At 37.7% G+C, this 18209-nt stretch overlaps 1 pseudogene; it reads left to right on the plus strand.

Annotated features, from left to right (window-relative positions):
• Window positions 1–18209, plus strand: part of LOC143637834 (phytanoyl-CoA dioxygenase, peroxisomal-like) — a 76361-nt pseudogene that overhangs the window by 48091 nt on the left and 10061 nt on the right.

Genomic DNA, 18209 nt, shown 5'->3' on the forward strand with positions numbered 1-18209 from the left:
GGGGGGCGGGTGCTGGGAATTGAACTCAGGGGCACTCAACCACTGAGCCACATCCTCAGCCCTATTTTGTATTTTATTTAGAGACAGGGTTTTACTGAGTTGTTTATTGCCTCATTTTTGTTGAGGCTGGATTTAAACTCCTGTCTCAGCCCCCCAGTTGCTGGGGTACAGGTGTGAGCCACTGAGCCCAGCTTAGTTCTGTAAGAAATTTTAAATTATCCTAGACTTCATTAGTTTTTTCATAGTCATTTTTTTCATACACTTAAAAAAAAACATAGAGCAGTCAAAATGTAATATTTTGTGCTGGACTCACTAAAACTCTTTGAAAAGCACAAACTTTATGGATAAACATTTGAATTATACTGGCTTAGTAGGAAAGAGTAGTCACTGGGTGGGTATTAATAGATTGAGGCTATGAAGTTAAGCATGTGGCTCAGGTCCAGGCTCAGCCTTTGGTCACACAGTGTCCCAGCCAAGTTCCTGAGCCCAGGATCCTGGGTGTAGCAGGCAATGTTCTTGGGGTTAGTAACAGGTAGCATGAGAAAAAGGCATGCCTTTTCTAGTTCTATGAAGAATGTAATTGGAATTTTAATAGGAATTGCATTAAATCTGTATAAGAGTTTTGGTAGTATGACCATTTTGACAATATTCATTCTGCCTATCCAAGAGCATAGGAGATCTTTTTATTTTCTATGGTCTCCTTCAATTACCTTCTTTAGTGTTCTGTAGTTTTCATTGTAGAGGTCTTTCACCTCTTTTGTTAAGTTGATTCCCAAGTATTTTATATTTTTGAGGCTATTGTGAATGGGGAAGTTTTCTTAATTTATCTTTCAGTGGATTAATCACTTCAATATAGAAATTCATTTGATTTATTGGTATTGATTTTATATCCTGCTACTTTGCTAAATTCATTTATTAGTTCTAGAAGTTTTCTGGTGGAATTTTCTGAATCTTCTAAATATAGAATCATGTCATCAACAAACAGTGATAATTTGAGTTCTTCTTTTCCTAAGCATATCCCTTTAATTTCTTTTTTTTAATGTTCATTTCTTTAGTTTTAGGTGGACACAATATCTTTATTTCACATTTATGTGGTGCTGAGAATCAAACCCAGTGCCTGATGCACATTAAGTGAGTGCGCTACCACTTGAGCCACATCCCCAGCCTTCCCTTTAATTTCTTTTGTTTGATTGCTCTGGCTTGAATTTCAAGAACTATGTTGAATAGAAGTGGTTAAAGGGGGTGTCCCTGTCTTGTTCTGGTTTTTAGAGGGAATGTTTCCAATTTTTCTCCATTTAGAATGATGTTGGCCTTAAGCTTAGCATAGATAGCTTTTACAGTGTTGAGGTATGATCCTGCTATTCCCAGTTTTTCTAATGTTTTGAACATGAAGAATTGCTGTATTTTATCTAATGCTTTTTCAGCACCTATTGAGATAATCATATGATTTTTGACTTTAAATCTAGTGATGTGATGCATTACATTTATTAATTTCCGTATGTTGAACCAAACTTGCATCCCTGGGATGAGCCCCACTTGATCGTGATGCACTATCTTTTTGATAGATTTTTGTATGTGATTGGCCAAGATTTTATTGAGAATATTGTGTCTATGTTCATCAGGGATATTGGTCTGAAGTTTTCTTTCCTTGATGTGTCTTTTTCTGGTTTTGGTATCAGGATGATGCTAGCCTCATAGAATTGAGTTTGGAAGGGTTCCCTCCTTTTCTATTTCATGGATTAAATTGAGGAGTATAGCTATTAGTTCTTCTTTGAAGGTGTTGTAGAACTCAGCTGAGAATTCATCTGGTCCTGGGATTTTCTTGGTTGGTAAGCTTTTAATGGTGTCTTCTATTTCTTTGCTTGAAATTGATGTGTTTAAATTGTGTATGTCCTCCTGATTCAGTATGGATAGATCATATGTTTCTAGAAATTTGTTGGTGTCATCGACATTTTCAGTTTTATTGGAGTATAAATTTTCAAAATAGTTTCTAATTATCTTCTGTATTTCAATAGTGTCCATCCTGATATTTCCTTTTTCAACATGAATTTTAATAATTGGAGTTTTTTCTTTCTCTTCATTAGCGAGTCTAAGGGTTTATCAATTTTATTTATTTTTTTAAAGAGCCAAGTTTTCATTTTGCCAATTTTTTGAATTGTTTATTTTGTTTTAATTTCATTGATTTCAGCTCTGATTTTAATTATTTCCTGTTTCTACTACTTTTAGTGTTGGTTTATTCTTCTTTTTTAGAGGGCTTTGAGATGTAATGTTAGGTCATTTATTTGTTAATTTTTTATTCTTTTAATGAATGAGCTCAATGCAATGAACTTTCCTCTTAGCACTGCCTTCATAGTGTCCCAGATATTTTGATATGTTGCATCAGTGTTCTCATTTACCTCTAAGAATTTTTCTTATCTTCTCTCTGATGTCTTCTGCTATCCATTGTTCACTCAATATCATATTTTTTAGTCTCCAGGTGTTGGAGTAGCTTCTACTTTGTATTTTATCATTGATTTCTAGTTTATTCCATTGTGATATGATAGAATACAGGGTAGTATGTCTATTTTTTATGTTGCTGAGAGTTGCTTTGGGGCATAATATATGATCTATTTTAGAGAAGGATCCCTGTGCTGCTGAGAAGAAAGTGTGTTAGCTCAATGATGGGTGAAATATTCTATAAATGTCTGTTAAGTCTAAATCATTGATTGTATTATCGAGTTCTATAGTTTCTGTGTTTATTTTTTGTTTGGAAGACATATCCAGTGGTGAGAGTGTGAATTAAAGTCACCCAGTATTATTGTTTTGTGATCTATTTGCTTCTTGAAATTGAGAAGGGTTTGTTTGATATACATAGATGCTCCATTGTTTGGGACATAGATATTTATGATTGTTATGTCTTGTTGATGTGTGGTTCCCTAAAGCAGTATGAAATGTCCTTCTTTATCTCTTCTGACTAACTTTGGTTTGAAGTCCCCTTTATCTGATGTTAAGATGGAAACCCCTTCTTGTTTTCCTGGCCCATGTGAGTGATATGTTTTTTCCCCATCCTTTCACCTTCAGTATGTGGATGTCTTTTTCTATGGGATGAATCTCTTGAAGGCAGCATATTGTTGGTTCTCTTTTTAAAATCCAATCTGACAGTCTATGTCTTTTTTTTTTTTTTTTTTTTTTTTTAGAGAGAGAGAGATAGATAGAGGGAGAGAGATTTTTTTAATATTTATTTTCTAGTTTTTGGTGGACACAACATCTTTATTTTCTTTTTAAAATAAAGCATGGTAGCGCGCTCGCCTGGCATGTGCAGGGTGCTGGGTTTGATCCTAGCACCACATAAAAATATCAGTTGTTCACTCTGCACAGACAATGCCCTGCCATTTCTCCAATGCCAATTGCCACTACATTGACATGAATGGCACCAGTCAAGAAAATATTGAAGAAGAAATTATAGAAAGAGCTGATTAAATTCTCCAGTGCTGAAAGTAGCATTGACTTAAAGGTACACTTGCATGAGATAACCAAGCAAAGATTTCTGAAGTTTCTTGTCTTCACATGCTTAATTAATTCCTGATTTAATTTGACATGAAGGACATGGATCCTTTTGAAGGCACAGGAGCAAATATGAAGGTTTGAGACTTCAATAGGCCTCTTTTCTTGATAAAGAATATTTCCATTAGGCAATTCAGTCAGACTCCAGAGAGAAATTCTGGAGCCAGAGTTGCTTTTGGTAAATTCACATCTGGACTCTTATGGGAGGCATAGTGTGCAAGGGGCACAGATGAAAGGCCAGTAAGGCTTATTGTTTTTATTTTTTATTTTTAGTTGTAGGTGGACACAATACCTTTATTTTATTTGTTTATTTTTATGTGGTGCTGAGGATCAAACCCAGGGCCTCACATGTGCTAGACCAATGCTCTACTGTTGAGCCACAACTCCAGCCCAGTAATGCTTTTTGATGAGGGGCTTTAGCCAATGTTTCATGTGCTTTCCTAATTGATACACATCTGTTATAAAGTATGTATATATTTATTTATTTTGGGTACTAAGTACTGAACTCAGGGGCACTTGGCCACTGAGCCACACTCTCAACCCTATTTTGTATTTTATTTGGAGACAGGGTCACACTGAGTTGCTCAGCATCTCACTTTTGCTGAGGCTGGCTTTGATCCTCCCGCCTCAGCCTCTGGAGAAGCGGAGAAGCTGCTGGGGTTATAGGCTTGCACCAGTGTGCCCAGCTAAGTATTTGTTTTTAAGTAGTGGACTCCGGGCCTGGGAGGCTGATGAGCAATAGACAAATTATCAATCAAGGCAATTCTTCATCTTGTAGAATACACACATTTTATCCTCTGATCCAAGAAGCTATTCTTACTTTATTTGCTTGAGACAATGATAGTACAGGAATGCTCCTTCCCCCAAGAGACTGAGTTTGATATCTTTGGACCATCTAGGATGCTGTAGGTCACCACACAAAATGTGCATGCCACTGTCCCTTTGGGAACCATCTGAACACCCTCTGGATAAACAGGAAGTATCTGATGGGCTGATGGTCATTATGCATAAAGGCACTGTACCAAATTATATAAAGATTCCATTAAAGAAATGATAACAAGTTTACAAAGAACAACATTCTGGGGCTGGGGATAGAGCTCAGTTGGTAGAGTGCTTGCCTCCATGCACAAGGCCCTGGGTTCAATCCCCAGCACCACAAAACAAACAAACAACAACAACAACAAAAAAAAAACCAAACAGGAACAACATTCTTTAAGTAACTCCATGGTAAAGAAACAATTAAAAAAAAAAATATGGAGAAAAAAGAGGGCAGATGCAATGTCAATCATCTGTAGATCTTACAACAAGACATGACCAAGAGATCTTACAGAGAGATTCTACTTTAAAAGATCTTATTTTTAATCCTGTAAGAAAATTTAAATTCTGCTAGACAGTATCAGACTTTTCTGGGAGTCGTTTATTTCATACACGTAAAAGTAAAAAGGACCAGCCAAACTAGTATTTTGGTCTGGACTTGCACTAAATTAAGTCTCTTTTGAACAGCACTAACAATTTTTTAGGGATAAACATTTGAATTTTACTGGTTTAGCAGTGGCAAGAACAATCACGAGGATGGCTGTAGATAGACTGAAGCCCTGAAGTTAAGAGTGTTGCTCAGGTGAAGCAGGGAGGGTCCCCGCGGATCAGAAATAAACCCCATGAGAAGAAGGTGCGCTGGTGGCAGGGTTCCCCCACCCCCAACCAGCCCCGCGCTGAACAGGTGGCCTGGGGCGTCTGGGTCATCCCCAGCTGTCTGGGCCCGGGAGGCGGAGCTCTGGGGGGCGCGGGGTTGGGGGGGCACCTTGTTCCTTTATCTCTGGGAGGAGGGGCGGCCCGGGAATGAAGTGTGACAGTGGCCCTACTCGCATGGAGCAGACGCGCGCTGCTGCTCGCCTGCAGAGGATTTTAGGGCACCTTGGCGGTTCCTCGGTTTGGGCCGCGGTATCCTTTGGGGTGAGGTGGACTCGCCCCACCCAGTTGAGGCACAGCAGCCTCGGAATTGGAGGTTGACGCGGGCTGCTGTGGTGGCCTCCCGGTCTCAGGACTGCCCCTTCTCTTGCCCTTCGCGCCCCTCCGCGCTACTATCCCCCAAAAAATTACATTTCAAAAGGAGGCCTGGGAGAACGCGGGGTTGGATCTCTAGGCGCTGGTGGCCCCCCACGATCCCAAAGGCATCTTTCCCGGGTATTGGGTACAGTGACGTGACTGTCCTGGACTCAGTGGCCGATATGGCGCGTGGCTCCACCTTTCTGGTACTTCTTAGGGCCTACTGTTTGTTGCTTCGTGAAGAGGGGAGGTTGGGGAGGCCTTGCCATAATCATCTGCCTTATTATTATTTTGTTGTTGTTCGAGGAGTGCAAGACCTCTAGGAATGCTTGGAAACCAAGAATTGCCCGAGGGCAGTCACATTAAACAGGAGCACAGAGCTGCTTGGGAGGGGCCTAGGGGCAAGATATCTGTCCTCCTCTCAAGAGGGGATGCCAGTTCTCTGAAGGGGTGGGAGGTGGACACACTGGCGCTGCTCCAGGAAAACCCCCGAGGTGGAACCTTGTCCCAGCCTCTGCTTGGGAGCTTCCCAGGAGAGCTCTGTGCTCTGTGGCACTCTGGAGGCTTGGGGACCCTGGCAGAGTCCTATGCTGATATCTAAGAGAAGGATTTAGAAACCTGTGCCTGCGTTCTATTGGCTTCAGAAGTGAATCCTAGAAGAAATGTGTGTGCCAGGCTTGTAGGGGAGGAGCAGAGCCAGAAATAGAGTACTATGAATAGACCTGCCAATCAAATCGGCTTCTTGAACTGCTTTTGCCTGCCCATTCAGGGCGCACTTTTGGAAGCTCTGTAGGTACTGCATGGAGTTTTTCTTTAGGCCAGTAGCCTCTCTTCTGCTTTATGTTACCATCCTAACATCTCTCCTAAGGTTGATTATCACAGCTGCTTTTTGGACTTTCAATGTTGCTCTTCCCACTGGGTTTCCAAACAGCCACGTGGGAGAAGATTGAAAGTTTAAACTTTGTCCATAGAATGATAAAGAGACCCTAGGTGAGGATGTCAGCTCATTTTACGAGTAACAGAGTCTAGGAGAGATTAAAAATCTAGACCAAGATCATTGAACTAAACCAGTGTTTGTCATAGTGTGGTCCATGGAGCAGTGTCATCTGCATCCCCTGGGAACTTGTCATTAGAAGTGGTTAGAAAAGGACTTCTGCTGGGCAGGTGTAGGTCAGTTTGTTTATCTCAGTAGCAGAGGGCTTGCCAAGTGCTGCAGGGCCCTGGGTTTCATCCCAGGAGGGTGGGGAATGCAAATTCTATGGCTCAACTCAACTCCAAAGTTGCTGAATCAGAATCTAGGATGCCACTCTTAGGTGTCGTTTATCTTGACATTTGTGATGCAGCCTAGATTTTGAGAGTCACCAATACACTGGGATATTTAGAAGTTTAATTAGGGTTTCTTTGTTCAGTTTCTCAATGTTTTGTTTTCCCTCCCTGAATTTAGAGATTCTTTTTTCATGGCTGTTTTCTACAGGAGCACTGTTTAACATGGCTTTCTGCAATAATGGAATATTCTATGACTGGACATGTAGCTATTGAGCCATTGAAACGGGACCAGCGCAATTCAGGGACAGCATTTGACATTGAATTAATTTCAACTTAAATAGGCAGAGGAGCCTGATGGCTATAATCTTGGATAGCACTGGCTAAGATTTGCAGTGAATTTCTTTAGTCTTATTAGACTTCTGGAAGTTTTGTGACAGTTTCTCTCCAGCCTTCATTGTTTCTTAGGAAGGTGAATTTTGGAATAAGGACTCATCATTTTTGATGTATAAAATGTCATATTTATTTTTTAAAGAAGATATATAGAAAGGGGGAAATTAGAGACATATAACTCTTTATTCTACCAGTCACAATTCATTGGTAAACTTTTTAGTGTTTTCCATCATTTGCATATGTATTACAAAACCAGGAATATACTGTATGAGGTTTTTGCATCCATTGTTTTCACCTAACTTTAGATTATAAACATTTCCACTTTATTAAAATTTCCCCAATAATAATAACAACAATAACAACAACAACAACAACAACAACAACAAAAACAAAAACATGCTGGAGGAATAGTGGAGAGAACATTGGCTAGAGTCTGAAACCTGAATATCTTGGCAATGACAAACTGCTGAGAGTGGTTGTCCCTGGGTGTTAATCCTTCTGACTCTGATAGAGCAGACAGGAACTCATAATTCTGACTCTTGGCTTTCATCCCTCCTGGACTATGACACTGTCTCCACATTCCTTAGAGATTTCATTTAAGAAATGATAACCTGTTTATGAAAAGTGACACTTCAAAAGGAACTGTTTTAGCTAAAGAAACAATGAGAAAATAATCGAAACCATGAGACACTGTGTCAATAATCTGTAGTTATATAGAATGGAAAAGTGATCTTATAAAAAATAATTTCTAATCCTTACAGATATTTTTAAAAAGTGATCTTATAAAAAATATTTCTAATCCTTACAGATAGACAAGACTGTGGGGATCATAATCAAATTGGAGTCATTGTTTATTTTGTAGACTCCCATCCCCCCATTGAATGACCACCCAAACTTTCTAATATTTTGAACTTAAGCCCAACACAATTAAATACTTTTTGTGAATAACCATGTTCTGTCTTTATTTCCAGGTTTAAACCTTTGTGTTTGTATTTGTTTAGTGGTTAGGTGAAGTAAATCACATGGATTAAGACAGAGTGGGCTGGGGATGTGGCTCAAGCGGTAGCGCGCTAGCCTGGCATGCGTGCGGCCCGGGTTCGATCCTCAGCACCACATACAGACAAAGATGTTGTGTCCGCCAAATACTAAAAAATAAATATTGAAATTCTCTCTCTCTCTCCCTCTTTCTCACTCTTTCTTTAAAAAAAAAAAAAAAAAAAGACAGACTGAAGCCTTGAAGCAGAGTGTGAGTTCTGTCCTGGCTCAGCCATTCCCCTCTGGGTGACCTTGGACAGTTACTGAGCTCTCCAAGCCCAGCTTTTCTAGTGCAACAGCAGGAATGACTATAAAGCCCCCTGATATATCTGCCACCTCTTTAGATTATTGTAACAATGAGACAAAGTGATGTAAATGAAATGACTTAAAGCAGCAGTGTGTACCTGTCAGGGTGATGTGGGAAACCTGAACACCTGGTGCCTCTTTAGGGAACTCCTTTCCTGTGAGAACCTCCCCAGAGAAAATGGTTGTTTCTAGACAAGTTTGACTCCCAAATTTTACTTTTTTTTTTTTTTTTTTGGCCTTAATTCACACCCTAGTTAGCTCACCACACTTCAAGTAGAAACATTTTTAATTGGTAACTCTTCTATATGTATCCAGTGGTAACTTGGATACAATATACAATGTAATAGGTTGCCTGATTAAAATTTATTATACACATTCTCTATTTCCAGGATTTGTTCTAATTAGTAGAATTGTGGATACTTTTGAAGATATTGACTTTAATTTTCAATATTTATTCTTAAATTTAGAAAGAAGAAAAAATACCAGAAAATGTATAATCTGAGTTTTGAAAATGCAACCACAAGTTATCACAACTAAATTAGTTTTTAGTTTGATTAAACTGAAATATTAGCTAATTTTTGGTTTACATATACACATTATATTTTCTCTTTTTTTCTTCTGATTTTTCCTCTTCTTCTTCTTTTTTTTTTTTAATTTTTTTTTTTTTTTGAGTTGTGGATTTTGCTATGTTGCCTAGGTTGTTTTGCCCTCCAGAGTTCAGGCAATCTTTCTGCCTCAGCTTCTTGACTAGCTGGAATTATAAGTATGTACTGCCACACGTGGAAGGTTTATTATTATTAATAATATTAATATTGTTATTGTTATTATTATTATTATTATTATTATTATAACACTGTAGATTAAACCCATGGTGGTTTAGTACTGATCTATATCCTCAGTCCTTTTTATTTTTTATTTGGGGACAGGGTCTGTGTAAGATGCTTAGAGCCTCACCAGTGCTAAGTTGCTGCCGCTGGTTTAAAAATTGTCATCCTCCTCCCTCAGTCTCCTGAATCACTGAGATAACAGGCCTGAACCACTGTGCCTATCCAGGTTCATTATCTTAAATCACCTTTAAGGGGAAGACCTTGACTTTTATAAATATTGTTATAGCCAAATTTCATCTTAAGCCAAATCACTCATCTTAAGAGATGAGTTATTTGCATTTGCTTGTTTGTTGTACCCTCATTTGGTTTTTGTTACTTTAGTGACTTCTGAGAATATATTGAATAAATTGAAAATATAAAATTTATTGGCTTAGTTCCCCAACTGAAAAATCATATACATTCTAGGAAAACTTCAAAATTAGAGAAATAGAGGGAATTTTTAAGCAATCTTTTATAATTCCATTATTGAAATGGAATCGCTGTTTGGCAAAATCTTTTTTTGATGTATTTCTCAATAGTCTCCTTTTCACAAATAGTGTTGTGTTTATATCATTGTAATCATATTTTATTATAATGTGCATGCATTGTCAATACTCTTTTGTCCTTTACTTTTAATGCATCAAGTGGATATAATATCATTAGTCAATTTTCTTTAATTAATGTACATTTTGTGAGCATTTTTAATGTTTTGGACCTGAGTTTTTCAAATATTTTAAGATTATTTTGTTAAAGTTCTACAATTAGAAGTATTGGATCAGGAAGCCGCGACAGCCGCCCAGCCAGACCGGAGCAGGAAGCTGCGACAGCCGCCCAGCCAGACCGGAGCAGGAAGGCGCCAGCCGCCAGCCAGACCGGAGCTGGAAGGCGCCAGCCGCTCAGCCAGACCGGAGGAGGAAGTCCGGTCCCGCCCCGAGCGCTAGTCTCCAGGAAGCCCATCAACCCTTAAAACCCATCAAAGTGGGTGTGGCTACCAGCACAGTTGCGGCTGATCCAGGTACCTGGTTTCCAACTCCCCCACCCTTAGCTGCGATAACTCAAAATATTTCCCACAAGCTTTTGGGAATTGTAGCTATCAACACAAAACAACAACTGTAGAGGCACCTGGTTTCTACCTCAGAGACTAGAGTAGGGAAGATACAGGTGGAAGCTCATTTCCCTTCACACTGGCTATACCCACCACCCTGAATACAGAGGCTTAAACTAGGAATAGACAACGCCACCTACTGGAAGCAAGGAAAACAGTGTTCTGAGAGACTTTTTTTTTTTCCCTCTCTTTCTCTTTTCTTCTCTCTCTTCCACAACTTCAGCATATGTGAAACCAAGAACTGAGCATGAACAACTGAATTACCAAAGTAATATAATATAGAGGAATTGCATATACCCCACCTCCCCCCCATTTTTTTTTCTGTATTTCTATCTTACTTCCCTTTCCCTTCTCTTATTTCTCTTTTCTTCCTTGTTATTTCTTTTCTTTTCTTTTCTTTTTTTAATTCATATTCTCTCTATACCACTTTCAATCTCCTAACTTTTGCTATCTATACATAGGGTAACTATCTAAATAGGAGGTTGAGTCTATACATTCTTCCATAAATTACCAGTCGAGTGGTTAGAGTTCTCCAAAGGTGCTAAGTTAGTTTAACCTCATTCCCTCACTCCTTTCTCTTTAAGTATAACATCCTTCGTCTGAAATTAAGTTTTCTATATGCCACCAGATATGGTACGCCTTTTATGAAACTAAGGAATATATTCTTAAGTAATAATTAAATCCAATATCTATAGTCTTAGAATCTAACTATAAATGTATTAATAATGAAAACTTGTCCTTAGATAATGTACTGTTGATATTGGGATCTGTTAACATTGTCTTTCTCTGAAAAAGAGGGATATTGGAGCTATTCAAGAACAATACAAATATATAAGGGGAAAAACATTAGCTCAACAGTTTCACAAAGCTAGAAAGAATCATGAGCAGTATGAAAAGACAAGGAAAGAAAGGACCACAAACAATACAGGTCAATTCAACATTAGATGAGGTAATATCTGCAGCTGATGGAATGTCAGACAAAGAGTTCAGGATATACATGCTTCAGATGATCTGGAGTCTCAAGGAAGACATTATTCATCAAATTCAGACAATGAAAAATCACTTTGACAATGAATTACATAAAAAAATCCAAGAAGCAAAAGATCAACTCTATAGGGAGATAGAGGATATAAAAAACAAACAAACAGAAATCCTGGAAATGCAGGAAACAATAAACCAAATTAAAAACTCAAATGAGAGTATTACCAGCAGAGTAGAACACTTGGAAGATAGAACTTCAGACAATGAAGACAAAGTTTTTCAACTTGAAAATAACATAGACAGCTCAGCGAGAATGTTAAGAAATCATGAGCAGAACATCCAAGAATTATGGGATAACATCAAGAAACCAAACCTAAGAGTTATTGGGATACAAGAGGGTACAGAGGTCCAAACCAAGGGAATGAGTAATCTATTCAATGAAATAATACTAGAAAACTTCCCAGACTTAAAGAATGAAAAAGAAATCCAAATACTAGAAGCCTACAGGACACCGAATATACAAAATCATAAGAGATCCACACCAAGACATATAATAATGAAGATGCCCAACATACAGAATAAGGAGAGAATCTTAAAAGCCACAAGAGAGAGGAAGCAGATTACATTTAAGGGAAAACCAATCAGGATAACTGCTGATCTTTCAACACAGACTCTGAAAGCTAGAAGATCCTGGAACAACATATTTCAAACGCTGAAAGAAAAAGGGTTCCAACCAAGAATCATGTATCCAGCGAAATTAAGCTTCAGGATTGAAGATGAAATAAAAATCTTCCACGATAAGCAAAAGTTAAAAGAATTTGCAGCTAGAAAACCAGCTCTTCAAAACATCCTTGGCAAAACATTACAGGAAGAGGAAATGAAAAATAACAATGAAAACCAACAACGGGAGGTAGTACAATAAAGGAAAAACTAAGCATAGAGGAAAAACTAATCATGTTAAGTATCATACATAACCAAATATGGCTGGAAATACAAACCATATCTCAATAGTAACCCTAAATGTTAATGGCTTAAATGCACCAATCAAAAGACATAGGCTAGTAGAATGGATTAAAAAAAAAAAAGATCCAACAATATGCTGCCTACAGGAGACTCATCTGATAGGAAAAGACATACACAGACTGAAGGTGAAAGGTTGGGAAAAATCATATCACTCATACGGACCCCGGAAGCAAGCAGGGGTGTCCATACTTGTATCAAATAAAATAGACTTCAAGCCAAAGTTAATCAAAAGGGATAAACAAGGACAATACATACTGCTCAAGGGAACCATACACCAACAAGACTTGACGATCATTAATATATATGCCCCAAACAATGGTGCAGCTACGTTCATCAAACAAACTCTTCTCAAGTTCAAGAGTCTAATAGACCACAACACAATAATCATGGGAGATTTTAATACGCCTCTCTCACCAATGGACAGATCTTCCAAACAAAAATTGAATAAAGAAACCATAGAGCTCAATAATACAATTAATAACTTAGACTTAATTGATATATACAGAATATACCACCCAACATCAAGTGGATACACTTTCTTCTCAGCAGCACATGGATCCTTCTCAAAAATAGACCATATATTATGTCACAGGGCAAAGCTTAGCAATTACAAAGGAGTTGAGATACTACCATGCATTTTATCTGATCATAATGGAATGAAATTGGAAATCAATAATAAAATGAGAAAGGAAAAACCCTACATCACATGGAGATTAAACAATATGCTACTGAATGAACAAAGGGTTACAGAAGACATCAAAGAGGAAATTAAAAAATTCTTAGAGGTAAACAAAAACTCAGAAACAACATATCGAAATCTTTGGGACACTATGAAAGCAGTACTAAGAGGAAAATTCATTTCATGGAGTTCATTCCTTAAAAGAAGGAAAAGCCAACAAATAAATGACCTCATACTACACCTCAAAGCCTTAGAAAAAGAAGAACAAATCAGCAGCAAATACAGTAGAAGGCAAGAAATAATTAAAATTAGAGCAGAAATCAATGAAATCGAAACAAAAGAAACAATCGAAAAAATTGACAAAACTAAAAGTTGGTTCTTTGAAAAAATAAATAAGATTGATAGACCACTAGCCACACTAACAAAGAGAAGAAGAGAGAGAACCCAAATTACTAGCTTACGGGATGAAAAAGGCAACATCACAACAGACAATTCAGAAATACAGACGATAATTAGAAATTATTTTGAAACCCTATACTCTAATAAAATAGAAGATGGTGAAGGCATAGATAAATTCCTTGAGACATATGAACTACCCAGATTGAATCAGGAAGATATAAACAACCTAAACAGATCAATATCAAGGGAGGAAATAGAAGAAGCCATCAAAAGACTACCAACCAAGAAAAGCCCAGGACCGGATGGATATACAGCAGAGTTTTACAAAACATTTAAAGAGGAACTAATACCAATACTCCATAATCTATTTCAGGAGATAGAAAAAGAGGGAGAACTCCCAAATTCATTCTATGAGGCCAATATCACCCTGATTCCCAAACCAGAGAAGGACACCTCAAAGAAAGAAAACTACAGACCAATATCCCTAATGAATTTAGATGCAAAAATCCTCAATAAAATTCTGGCAAATCGTATACAAAAACATATAAAAAAGATTGTGCACCATGATCAAGTAGGATTCATCCCTGGGATGCAAGGCTGGTTCAATATACGGAAATCAATAAACGTTATTCACCACATCAATAGACTTAAAGATAAGAACCATATGATCATCTCGGTGAACGCAGAAAAAGCATTCGACAAAGTACAGCATCCCTTTATGTTCAAAACATTAGAAAAACTAGGGATAACAGGAACTTACCTCAAAATTATAAAAGCTATATATGCTAAGCCTCAGGCTAGCATCATTCTAAATGGAAAAAAACTGAAGGCATTCCCTCTAAAATCTGGAACAAGACAGGGATGCCCTCTCTCACCACTTCTATTCAATATAGTTCTCGAAACACTGGCCAGAGCAATTAGACAGACGAAAGAAATTAAAGGCATAAAAATAGGAAAAGAAGAACTTAAATTATCACTATTTGCGGATGATATGATCCTATACCTAGAAGACACAAAAGGGTCTACAAAGAAACTACTAGAGTTAATAAATGAATTCAGCAAAGTGGCTGGATATAAAATCAACACGCATAAATCAAAGGCATTCCTGTATATCAGCGACAAATCTTCTGAACTGGAAATGAGGACATCTACCCCATTCACAATATCCTCAAAAAAAATAAAATACTTGGGAATCAACCTAACAATAGAGGTGAAAGATTTATACAATGAAAACTACAGAACCCTAAAGAGAGAAATAGAAGAAGATCTCAGAAGATGGAAAAATATACCCTGTTCATGGATAGGCAGAACTAACATCATCAAAATGGCAATATTACCAAAAGTTCTCTATAGGTTCAATGCAATGCCAATCAAAATCCCAACGGCATTTCTTGTAGAAATAGATAAAGCAATCATGAAATTCATATGGAAAAATAAAAGACCCAGAATAGCAAAAGCAATTCTAAGCAGGAAGTGTGAATCAGGAGGTGTAGCGATACCAGATTTCAAACTGTACTACAAAGCAATAGTAACAAAAACAGCATGGTACTGATACCAAAACAGGCGGGTGGACCAATGGTATAGAATAGAGGACACAGAAACCAATCCACAAAATTACAACTATCTTATATTCGATAAAGGGGCTAAAAGCATGCAATGGAGGAAGGATAGCATCTTCAACAAATGGTGCTGGGAAAACTGGAAATCCATATGCAATAAAATGAAACTGAATCCCCTCCTCTCACCATGCACAAAAGTTAACTCAAAATGGATCAAGGACCTTGATATCAAATCAGAGACTATGCGTCTGATAGATGAAAAGGTTGGCTCCGATCTACATATTGTGGGGTCGGGCTCCAAATTCCTTAATAGGACACCCATAGCACAATAGTTAAAAACAAGAATCAACAAATGGGACTTACTTAAACTAAAAAGTTTTTTCTCAGCAAGAGAAACAATAAGAGAGGTAAATAGGGAGCCTACATCATGGGAACAAATTTTTACTCCTCACACTTCAGATAGAGCCCTAATATCCAGAGTATACAAAGAACTCAAAAAATTAAACAATAAGAAAACAAATAACCCAATCAACAAATGGGCCAAAGACCTGAACAGACACTTCTCAGAGGAGGACATACAATCAATCAACAAGTACATGAAAAAATGCTCACCATCTCTAGCAGTCATAGAAATGCAAATCAAAACCACCCTAAGATACCATCTCACTCCAGTAAGATTGGCAGCCATTATGAAGTCGAACAATAACAAGTGCTGGCGAGGATGTGGGGAAAAGGGTACTCTTATACATTGCTGGTGGGACTGCAAAATGGTGAGGCCAATATGGAAAGCAGTATGGAGATTCCTTTGAAAGCTGGGAATGGAACCACCATTTGACCCAGCTATTGCCCTTCTCGGACTATTCCCTGAAGACCTCAAAAGAGCGTACTACAGGGATACTGCCACATCGATGTTCATAGCAGCACAATTCACAATAGCTAGACTGTGGAACCAACCCTGATGCCCCTCAATAGATGAATGGATAAAAAAAATGTGGCATTTATACACAATGGAGTACTACGCAGCACTAAGAAATGACAAAATCATGGAATTTGCAGGGAAATGGATGGCACTAGAGCAGATTATGCTAAGTGAAGCTAGCCAATCCCTAAAAAAACAAATGCCAAATGTCTTCTTTGATATAATGAGAGCAACCAAGAACAGAGCAGGGAGGAAGAGCAAGAGAAAAAGATTAACATTAAGCAGAGTCATGAAGTGGGAGGGAAAGGGAGAGAAAAGGGAAATTGCTTGGAAATGGAAGGAGACCCTCATTGTTATACAAAATTACATATAAGAGTTTGTGAGGGGAATGGGAAAAAAATAAGGAGAGAAATGAATTACAGTAGATGGGGTAGAGAGAGAAGATGGGAGGGGAGGGGAGGGGGGATAGTAGAGGATAGGAAAGGTAGCAGAATACAACAGTTACTATTATGGTATTATGTAAAAATGTGGATGTGTAACCGATGTGATTCTGAAATCTTTGTAATGTTTTGAATAACCAATAAAAAAATAAAATAAAAATTAAAAAAAAGAAGTATTGGATCAAAGAATATGAACATTTTTAGGCGGTTCTTGGTACATAATATTGGGTTGTAATTTAAAATTTGGACTGATTTGGTGCCTTTTTCTCCTGTAGGTATACTTTGGATAATAATGTGCTGAGCCTGGAACAGAGAAAATTTTATGAAGAAAATGGATTTCTTGTTATTAAAAATCTAGTATCTGATGCTGATATTCAACGCTTTAGGTGCAGCAATACTCTTGCTTATTTTCCAAAAAATGCGTTATGGTGATTTTGTCATTTTCAGGAAAATGCATAGAATTGGAGAACATCATGTTAAGCACAGTAAGGCCAACTCAGAGTCAAGGGTCATTGTTTTCTCTCCTGTGTGGAAACTAGAGAGACACAAGTAAAAAGAGGTCTCAAGAAAACAGAAGGGAGATCAGTAGAGTACAAGGAAGATGTCCATGGGATGGAGGAAGGGAGGGAAAGAAGAGGTGCTAGGGAATGATACTGACCAACTGATGCTCTGTGCAGGTGTGAATATATCACATGAAATCCCAACATTATGTATCATTGTAATTCATACATAAAAATTTATAAATTATGTATTACATGTATGCAATGGGATTACAAATTAGATTAGCCTCTGCGTGTTCAGATATTTTTGAGTGATGTGGTTTGTTGGGATATGTTTAGGAGCATGGGATCTGGAGGTAGACTTTCTGGCCTTAATCTCAGCTTAACATGGCATGTCCCATATCTTCACCATAGTTTTCTATACATGTGTGTACTCCTCTGTAAAATGGTCATAGTAATAACACTGATCTCCTAGCATTGTTGATAGGAGAGAAAAGGTAAAATATGTGGCATCAGGTAGGTGCTACAGGAGTATTTACTATTATAGGCCAAGCATCACTTATCAGAAAATCAGTATCCAAACCATTGAACACCAAGATGATGTCACAAGTGGAAAATTCCACACCTGGCTCATATGATGGTCATGGTCACAACACAGACACACTAAAAATATTGTGTAAAATTATTTTCAAGCTGTGTGTATGAGGTATAAAGGAGATACAGAGTCACTTTGTGATGACACTTAGGTGTCATCTTCCAGATATCTCATTATTATATTTTGTTATTAAGATTATTATTATTTTTAGTGCTTGGACTTGAATCCAGGAAGTTCCATCCCCATCCCTTTGTTTATTTTATTTTGAAACAGAGTCTTGCTAAATTGAATAGGCTGGCTTTAAATTTACTATCCTGCAGCCTCACCTCCTGAGTCTCTGGGATTACAGCATGCTCCTCCACAACCAGCTCATTTTGTATATGTCAATATTCTAAGATCCAAAAATACCTGATGTTAGTTCTAAGTATTTTAGATAAGGGATATTCAGCCTGTATTATTACAATGGTACCAGAAAACTGTGTCACCACTGGTATGTTAAGCAAAGCAATATTCTCAGGTTTTTTTTTTTTTTTTTTTTTTTTTTTTTTTTTTGGTGG

The sequence above is a fragment of the Callospermophilus lateralis genome, chromosome 13 (assembly GCF_048772815.1).
Source record: "Callospermophilus lateralis isolate mCalLat2 chromosome 13, mCalLat2.hap1, whole genome shotgun sequence".
Lineage (NCBI taxonomy): Eukaryota > Metazoa > Chordata > Mammalia > Rodentia > Sciuridae > Callospermophilus > Callospermophilus lateralis.